The sequence below is a fragment of the Populus trichocarpa genome, chromosome 10, assembly GCF_000002775.5.
Source record: "Populus trichocarpa isolate Nisqually-1 chromosome 10, P.trichocarpa_v4.1, whole genome shotgun sequence".
NCBI classification, from domain to species: Eukaryota; Viridiplantae; Streptophyta; class Magnoliopsida; order Malpighiales; family Salicaceae; genus Populus; species Populus trichocarpa.
This window is the reverse complement of record NC_037294.2, coordinates 2928488-2938730: the sequence shown is the minus strand read 5'-3', so window position 1 is coordinate 2938730 and position 10243 is coordinate 2928488. Positions and strand designations below refer to the sequence as shown.

General features: G+C 32.1%; 1 long non-coding RNA gene across 1 annotated transcript; it reads left to right on the top strand.

Moving 5' to 3' along the window:
* Nucleotides 1-1393: 1393 nt before the first annotated feature.
* LOC112328869 (uncharacterized) lies at nucleotides 1394-3864 on the top strand. Its single transcript, XR_002984105.2, has 3 exons — nucleotides 1394-1647; nucleotides 2748-2807; nucleotides 3740-3864. It is a non-coding gene; the product is annotated as an uncharacterized LOC112328869 (long non-coding RNA).
* The last annotated feature ends 6379 nt before the right edge of the window (nucleotides 3865-10243 follow it).

Genomic DNA, 10243 nt, shown 5'->3' with positions numbered 1-10243 from the left:
CCTCCCTTTCCTATGGTGCAAATTGATGAAATAATGGAGAAAGAATGTCATCAGATACACTATAAAACAAAATGGGGCGGATTACTTCTAATTCTTTGATTTTGTGTTTAATTACCCTTAGTTTTGCAAGTTTTGATTCACTATCAGAAAATTATCAAAAACAAATAAAAATGCAAATACTGATGGAAAAAAAGTCTATCGGTAAATTACAATGACATTTATCAACATAATATTTTCATTTGTATTCACTGATGAAAAATTTATGTCGGTGAATATCAAGGGAATTACATACATTTGAAAATGAAGGAATAAAAAAAAATATTCGTGTCATTATTACAAATAGAATTACCAAGAAAATAAGTTTGTCGATGATACTCGTTGGTGAATCCATCAATAATATTTAAGTTATAGCCTCACAAATGACGCCACCTCCCCCCTCCCTCATTTCTTGTTTTTCTTCCCTTTTATTTTGTAGAAAACAACACACAACACCCCATATTTTATTGCAAATCAAGCTCTTATCATCATATGTTAGGGTTTGTTTGAGATTCTAAAAATTTGTATTTGTTTGTCATTTCATGAAATTGAGTTTGATTTTGTAACCAAGATGTTTTATAATGAAATAAATAATGGCTTATTTAATAGATACATTTCATATTTTGTCAATTTTATTGTTAGATTGAAAGTTTTGGTAAATTTGGAGGAATTTAATTTTTTAAAGAAAATTGATAATGATTTAAAGGTACTTTTAAAATAGATTGAATAAGTTTGAGTTAAACCAATGATAGCTAATTAGTTGGGTACCGATAATTTGTTTAGTTCACATTATTAATTAATACATGTTGTCATCAATATTCTATATAGGTTTCATATAAGTAATGGATAATTCTTTTTGGATGTATTAAGTTTCACCCAAAGGGTTACACAAGATGGATCATTGTAATGAGATTGAGAATTTTATTAATTACATATTGTTTAATCCAAAAAATATTAATGGAGGTGATATTAGATGTCCATGTAAAATGTGTAAAACTAAAAAATTTCTTGATTCAGTTGTTGTTACGATGTATTTTCTACAAAAATAGGTTCATGGAAAAACACTTGTGTTAGTTTGCATATAGAGAACCATGTGTTCCATACAAGACCATTGTAGAAAGGATGGTTGGGTCAACTTCTAGTTGTAGCAACGATGTGAAGCCTGAGAATAAAGTATGCAAAAAAAAAAAAAGAGGGGGGGGAGTTTATAATAATTAAAAAAAAATGTTGTTATATATATATATAAAAAAAATAGAAGGGGCTAAAATAAGAAAAAGGGAGAAAGATGGGACCAAAATGAATTAAGAAGAGATGAGACTATAAATACCCATCCCTTCTCTCATTCATGACCGGGGGAGGTAACAAAAAGAAAAGGGGAGGGAAATTTTTCAGATTTTCCTTCACCAAGCTTAAGAGAAAACACCTAAATTTCTATACCTACACAAACCTTAGATTTTCTACGTGGGGAGACAAACCGGGGCAGGAGATTTGCAAGAAGAAAAAGTGATAGAATTTCTAAGAGAAGAGGGAGTGGGAGGCCGGCTGCTTGTAGAGAAGAAAGGGGTTAGGAAACTTTAATCAAATCAGAAATCAAACCTAAATTTCCTCCAGGTATGAAGTTCTAAACCAATTGGGAAAGCCAAATTAAATTCATGCAAGAATTGTGCATTAATTTGAAGTTTGAAAAATTAGGGTCTTTGAGTAAAATTTGGGGAAATGTGGAATTAATTGGAACTAAATGAGTTGAGCAGCATAGGTTGCCTAAAAAGGATGGAATTATGCAAAGAAGATTTCAACAAAACCAAAGACCATGGGGAAATAGTGGCCAACCATGAGATTGTTAGGAAAGAAAGGAAATTGTGATAGTTGCGTTGTTTTCCTTATTGCAAAATTAAAACAGGTTTCAGGAGGTGAATGATAAGGAAATGTGGTGATTGAGTGTGTATATATATATATATATATATATATATATATATATATAAAGAAAGAAAGAGAAGGAACTGATTTTAAAGGACCGGCCACTGGAGGGGAAGAAAAAAAAAACAGAGGAGAACGTATGACTCCCCTGTTAATTAATTAGGTGTGTTGTTATAGTGTAGTTACAAATTGTAACTTATAAGGGAGAGGAACCTACGTTCCAGGTAAGTTGAAAACATGGCTGAAATTGATGGGGAAAAAAAGATTGGAAATAAAAATTGTAGGTACCTTCTCCATTGACAAAACAGGGCAGATTTGTTGCCTTGGTTCCTGAGGGAATTTGGACCTGAAGATGATAGAATCTAGGGAGGGTCCATTCATAGAAGTTGTAGCCGGAAGTGTTAGCTTTCCAACGAATCTGACCCCGCCTAATTTGGAGTCCTAGAACTCCGGATACAAATGAAAATCTGAGGAGAGGTCAAGCTGCCACCCTTGTTGGCAGTTTCGACCAAGTCGATAAAACGGCAAAATTTAGCTGTATTAAGGGTAGAATTTGTTTTCTCGCCCTTCACAAAGTGTGTCTTGATCTTCAAAAAGAATAAACGGTAATCAAAATTGAATTTATGATGTCCACTTGGACTACAAATGAGCCGAAAATGTGAAAGGATAATAATGAGGAATGTAAGTGAGAAAGAAAAGATTGGTAAAAGAGAAATGAATATTATTCCCATTGTTGTTGTTGTGTTGTGATATGTGGACTAATATGGAATAATGATGGGTTTTTGTGGTTTCAGGAGGAACCGCGGGAGGAGTACAACAACAACAGGGGAACGCAAGTCGAGCGTCTACAGCAGGTAGGTACTCGGTACCTATATCTCCTCTTGTTAATAATTATTTTAACTAACTATTGAACTATAAAAATTTGGTGCATATTGATGAGGAAAAGAAAGGGGGAAAGGAAAGGTGAAATGGTGGGAAAATAGAAATGAGGACTAAATTTAAATTATAGGTCCTTTTAGAGGAGATGAACAGTAACAACGAATTTTAATAATGATTGTTTCTCGAATTTGATTAGCCTGTCCCTGATATGGGAGGCTAATGATGTTAACCAAGCTGGTTAACATCGGCATTACCGGTACGTGGGAGGAGAAATATAAAAACTTGATTAACTATTCAGGTTCAGAATAGTTAATGATATCGGCGGGTGACGTCGATATCGGCAAAATTTATAAACTTGATTAACTATTCGGATTCAAAATAGTTAATGATATCGGCGGGTGATGTCGATATCGGCAAAATTTGTAAACTTGATTAACTATTCGGATTCAGAATAGTTAATGATATCGGCGGGTGTCGTCGATATCGACAAAACTTATAGACTTGATTAGCTTTCCGAGGTGAAAGCTAATGATGTCAAGAATCCTTGACATCGGCATACCCGAGGACCTCCCAAAGTAGCATAGAACAGTGATTAACTATTTTGGTTCAAAAAAAAAATATTAATGACACCAACAGTCGTGTTAGCGTCGGCATTTTCATGAATATGATTAGTTGACCCCAGGATGGACAACTAAAGACACTAATGGAGGTCGTTAGTGCCGGTATAGTCTTCCTAATATGGGGAGAAGTAGTTAAAGGAAATAAACTGGATAATCCTCAAAAGGGATGGTGGTGGTGTATTGAAATTGCATATGACTTAAGTAGGTAGATGTGTTGTATAAATTTCTTCCGTGAATTGTTTGTATTTTAGTTATTTTTAATTATATGGAAAATTTATGTTTTGCAGGTCCCTCCCATTCACGTCAGGAGTAGAATTTAGGTTCCTTATCCCTTTTGTATAAGTTAGGAACTTAGAGATTTTCATGTAATTTTGTTATGCAGCAAACATGTAACCTGAATAGAATAGTATACTCCTTATATTATTATGTTTTGGAATATTAATGTATTAATCTATACTTGGAAAAATTATAGCGTAATAGCTTATGTTCAGAACGCTAAATTGTGTTGTGCTTATATATATGAAATTTCAGTGCTTGGATGGTCCTCTTAATTAATAAATTATGCATGTGATATGAGATGGAGATTGAGAATGAAGATTTTTCCTAAGTATATTCTCGAATGAATAAAATGATTGAATGTACCAATCATGGATGTGATTATAATTGTGTGCAGGATAAATTGTCGATAACTTGGGATCTCCCGGTATAGGGGAGACTCTGCCGAAATTTCGTTAGAAATTTTGGTGAATTTAACAAAAAAAAAAAAATTGCTCCATTTGCCCTTTATGTAAGAGTTAAACAAATACAAACGAGCATAGAGTTATAGATGATAATAATAATAATAATCGTTATAGGAGTATGGTTATAGATAACAATGAGAATGAATTAGGGTGATGCAGGTGAATGTTCAATCGTAAATGAAGAACAAAATGCAAACACAACTAGGTTTTTTTTATCTCTTAAAATATTCTGATGAATTTATGGGATGGGTGCACAAATCACAGTAAATTATTGGTAATTGTACATGTGTTTACCATCAAGTCAGATCATGGGTGAGTAAGGTCGGTTACAATAGAATCATTGAATGTGCGATAAGTATTTTACATGAAGGAAATAGGCTGAAAGAGAAATTATATGTTGTTAAATCCATGATGAAATGCCTTGGCTTAAGATAGAAGAAAATTAATATGTGTCTAAACTTCTGCATGTTATACTACCTAGAAAATGCAGATTTGACCGAGTGTAGAATTTGTGGGCATGCTCGGTATAATCCTAGAACTAGCAAGGGAAGGGCTCCTTTCGCACATGGAATACTGAGATACTCCTCAATCACTTCTAAACTGCAAAGGTTATTCGTGTTTTCAAAGACTAGTGAATATATAACATGGCATCATTGATAAGGATGGAGTCATGATACACCATTTCAATGGTGAAGCTTGGAAAAATTATAATAGGGTCCATCCTCAGTTCTCAATAAAACCTCGAAACATATGTGCTGGGTTATATACAAATGAATTCAATCCATTTAGGTTATCTGATGTCCCATATTCTTGTTGGCTGATGATATTCACGGTTTACAACTTGTCATCGGAGATGTGTATGATGCTGAAGTTCATGTTTTTATCTATTGTCATATCTGATTTTAATAGTCTGTGTAGGAATATAAATGTTTGTCTTCGATCATTAATTGATGAGTTGAAATAGTTGTGGTCATCTAAGACTTTGATGTATGATGTCTCGAGGAAATAAAAGTTTTAGATGATGGCGGCTTTGATGTGGACTATCAATGATTTTCTTGCATATGAGATGGTTTTTGGTTAAAACACGCATAAACAATTAGCATGTCTATACTTTATGGAAAATCACAAGGTCTTCTCCTTAACAAATGGTGGTAAAACTTCTTTTTATATTTCTACTAGAGGTTCTTGCCAATCAATCACAAGTATAGAAAAGACTTTTTTATAGATAAAGTTGAAAGGGATGTTACACCGTCGGTACCATTAGGTGAAGAATTGTATGATGTGGTCTCACAATACGAGGGCATTGTATTTGGTATTCAATCCGGTAAACAGAAGTTTCATGGTTTTGGTGTGACCATCAATTGGGTTAAGCAAAGTATTTTTTTTTAGAGCTTCCTCATTGGAATAATAATCTCCTTTTCCATAATCTGGATGTCATGTATATCGAAAAGAACATGTTTGAAAATATTTTTAACATGGTGATGGACGTGAAAGGAAAGAAAAAGGACAACATGATTACTAGAATAGATATATATTTGTTATGTCACTGTAAAAATATAGAGTTGGTTTATGATGGGTCACGGGTCGCAAAGCCCAAAGTTAGCTTTGCCTTAAACAAAAATGCACACTTACTTGTCTAGCAATGTCTTAAGAGTCTATGTTTTCCTGATGGATATGCTTCAAACATATCTAAATTGGTGAATATGAAGGATGACAAATTATATGGAATGAAAAGTTATGACTACCACGTGTATATACAAACATTCATTCCACTTGCATACCAGGATTTATTGCCAAAAGGGATATGATATGCACTTTTGAAGATCAATCATTTTTTTAGAGATATATGCCCTAAAACATTGCATACCCAACACATAGAGAAGCTTGAAACAAATATCATCGAGAAAATCTGAAAACTTGAGATGATATTCCCTTCATCATTCTTCGACTTAATGGAGCATCTACCCATAAATCTACTATTTGAGGTAAAAATTAGAGGCATTGTCCGGTATACATGGATGCACCCATTTAACAGATTAGGGATTACACAATTATCTTAATTAAATATCTATTATTTTTTTAAAAACTTTAAAACATTCATTTAATCTCATATATATAGATACTTGTTTAACCTAAAAAAAATGTTAAAAACAAGGAGCATGTTAAGGCTTCGATATACGAGGCTTATATTGTTAAATAGATCTCAACATTTATCTCATACTATTTTGAGCCTCATTTGATAATAAGAATCAACTGCAACCCAAGTCATGATGATGTGGGGAATTGCCTTCAAGTGTAAATTTATCAATATTTACCCATTCTGGATGACTTTTACCAAAAAATATGGTGAGGGGAAAATACTTGACAAAAATTGAATTTAGAAATGTATATAATTTTATGCTATTTAACTGTAATAAATTGAGATATTTTATTTAGTAAGTATAATATTAATATGTTGTAATTTTTAAATAATTTTTCTCTTATACTCTCATCAACTGATAGATTGAAAAATTCATCGTAGGCTACATTGTCAATTTTTACTGTCTTAAAATCCACATATGACTGAATCTCAAATTTTCCAATTAAAAGATGAAAAATTTTCCATGTGGAAGGGAATGTTTCTATTAATATATAATTTCATTAAACATTGTTAATGATTGTAATTATGTATCGGGTTTATCAATTGGGAGGGAATGCTAGTAATAGTTTGAATTTACTTTGTTTGGGTTTTGAAAGAAAGGTCAAGTGCTACAACGAGTATTTTATCAACGAATATGTCCTTCATACTGAAAACTATGGTCAGGGTAAAAAGATCTATAATAGTGAAGTTTGTTTTAAGGGATCAACTTTTAATGAGTTTGAAGCTAATTATTATAGAAAATTAGAAGATGTTATTTAACTAAAATACCATAGTGAGCTTAATAAAGTCTTTTTATTCAAATATTATTGGTATGATACCACCGATAGAGGAATAAAAGTAGATCCCCACCATAATTTGGTTGAAATTAATACAAAGTGATACGATCTGGGCAACGAAAAAACAATTAGATTCGGATTCTGACGTAAAATGCACAACTGTCTAGTTTCACGGTAATAGTCATAATTCTTCATCCAACTGTTGGATCGTGCTGCGGTTTTACATGGCATCTCCTGACATGTTTTCCTACATTGGGTTAAAATTTCAGGTCAATCGGAGTTCAGAAAGACATCGCAATACTAGTCAACATAGGTTGTATGAATTTTGTTATTTGCTTCCTTTTGACTTGTGGACTTCCTATTTGGCTAGGATTCTTTTCCTACAAGGATGTGGCAACTGGTTTTGAAAATTTTCTAGTCTTGCAAGAATATTTAATGGGCAACAATATAGTTTTCATGTGTAGTATGGACTCCATTTTAATGTGGAATCCTTATGGTGTATGAAAAAAATTATTCTATCTTTATTATAATAAGAATCTATTATTAAATAAGTTTCCAAGTCAACTAAGAATATTTTGCAAACAAGAAAACTAAAGAGGAGACAACTTTAAATTTGATTCTCCTAGCTTGTATGAGACTTTTAAAGGGCAACAAATCTGATCCTATCATATTTATGATATTAGATTCAGATTTATTATTGTTATTATTATTTTCTTCTTAGTTTAGGGTTTATTTATATTATTTGGGTTTAATTGTAAGTAGGCATCATATAAGTCCATATAAGGGGTCCATTAGAGTTTGTTTCAATCTAGAGTCAGTATAAATAAAGGCATAACCAAACATGTAAGTTAGAAAATTCAAATTAATAAAACTTATTGTTTGCCACACTTTGTGTGTGTGTGTGTTGGTGAGATACTCTTCATTCATTGGTTCTCTAAAGAACTGAAAAATAACTTATCGAAGAACAACTGACTTTGTGGCGTCATCCGTATACTTCTCATTCGCAAATCAATATTCGTTAGGTGGGGGTTTCTGTTTCTAATAGTACTCGTGCCTAGATACAAGTTATATTTGTGTCACACTCCTATCAAACCTGATTTACTTGGCTTTCCAAGAATTGATGTCTTTGTGTGTGGGTTGCTTGACCACGTGTTCAAGAGATTCACACCATTTTGGTATCAAAGCTTCGCTCCATTAATCAGGTTATATCCTTTTATTTCTTATATTTTTGTATTTACCTTCCACGTTAATTTTTCTTTGTGTTGTTTTTGTTTAGGGTTTGATCTTGTTTCAAATCAATTTCGGTCAGATTGTTTTCTTTCTACGCTATTCTTGATTAGTTGTGAACCTCTTAAACACGCGGTCAAGCAAACAACACGCAAAGACAACAAATTATACTAGAAAAAAAATTTAAAAGAGAGAGAATCTCAATGTAAAACATCTACAAAGATTTTTAGAATTTTTATTTTGGTTGCAAAAATTTATTTTGTTAATTTTTCAATTCTGTATTTTGAAAAAGAAGAAAAAAAGTTGTCAGAAAATGATGAAATAAAAGAGTTCAATGAAGATGATATCTCCCTCTAAACATACTGAGAAAAGTAGATCTGGATCCGTTTGTTGTTTTATTTGATTGATTTTATTTTTTAAAAGTGATTTTGAGATATCTTGTTATGAGGTTTGTATTGTTTTTATAGGAAAATTATTGGTTTTTTAATTATTTTTATTTGTTTCTATTTAGTTTAAGAAAATATTTTCTTTAAGTTATTTTTATTTTATCCTACTTAGTTTAAGAAATCATATATTATAGTCGATAATTTTATTTTTTCTATTTAGTCTAAAAATTCCTACAATAACTCCACAATTATTTACTAGGATTTCTCTTTCTTTTAAAAATAGATCTAGCACAGGATCTTTACCTTGCCAGAATAGTTGAAGAGAAATGTTGAATAAAAAACTTTCGAAAAATGTCTTGGAGAAGTTACTCTTCAATTGGAGTGTTGATTGCTCTAGCAACAGTCGTTCTTGAGATGGAGTGATCGGCCGTCCAGACAAAGAAACTCTTGAGGACTGCAGGAGTCATCTTTGGGACATTAATGCCACTTGAATTTTAATTTGGTGGGGGTAATTATATTCTACAAAGACTCATTTGACAAATGAGGGATGTAATGGAATTTATTATTAGAATTCGAAAATAATCATTGCTGATGAGTGGTGACCAACACACCGATACTTTCTTAAAATTTAGTGTCAGTTCTCCCTATCAATCAATCAGTAAATAAAAAAAATCCAGTACTAGAAATGAATGATAGTCAGTGGGGAAACCCTAAGCTTTTGAATCGATGCATACAGTAAAACCAAAAAAAAAAAAAAACTAAAACGCAAAACTATTTTCTATTTTTTAAGAAAATATGATTGCAACCCAGTACTCGTTAGCGTCAAAGTAAACGATTGATTCATTGAACTGAGCTTAAGTCTTGATTTAGCGTCAAACACCTCTTGGTGCTCAAGGGCCATGGCACATCATCTGTAATGTTTTGAATTAAAGGGATAGGAAAAGGCTAGAAAGCCCTTGAAGGCTTAGATGTAGGAGTAAATTAAATGAGGGGTAGTGTGGTAATTGAATAATAGTAAATAAATATAAATAGAGAGAAGGAAAAAAAAAACAAAAGAGGGATCTGAAAATTTGAGAGAGAAACGGCAGGAGAGAAGGGAGAAAGAAGAGGAAGAAGAGAAAAAGAGAGAATTAGAAGGGAAAGAGAAAGGAGTTGAAGAGAATAAGTTTAAAGGTAAGATTTAGGTTGTTAAATGTATAAATGTATGTTAATTGAGCTTTTAATTTTGATTTTGATAAATGTTTGGGTTATGAAGTTTGTGTTTTGAGTTTGATTGATGATTTAATTTGAATGTTATAGAGTTAATTGTTGTGGGTATTTGATTATTTGGATGATTTTGAGAGATTGAATTGAAAGATGATGGTTTTGAGTTATGATTTTGTTTGAATGGTGAATTTGTGTTAGAAATAAGGAAAGCACAGTGGGTTTTCTGTTGAAATTCTGGGTTGGAGGTTGAAGATGATGAAAATTCAATTTGGTCCTCCAATTTGACCCTAAAAATTTGGTAAAATTCCAGAATGGT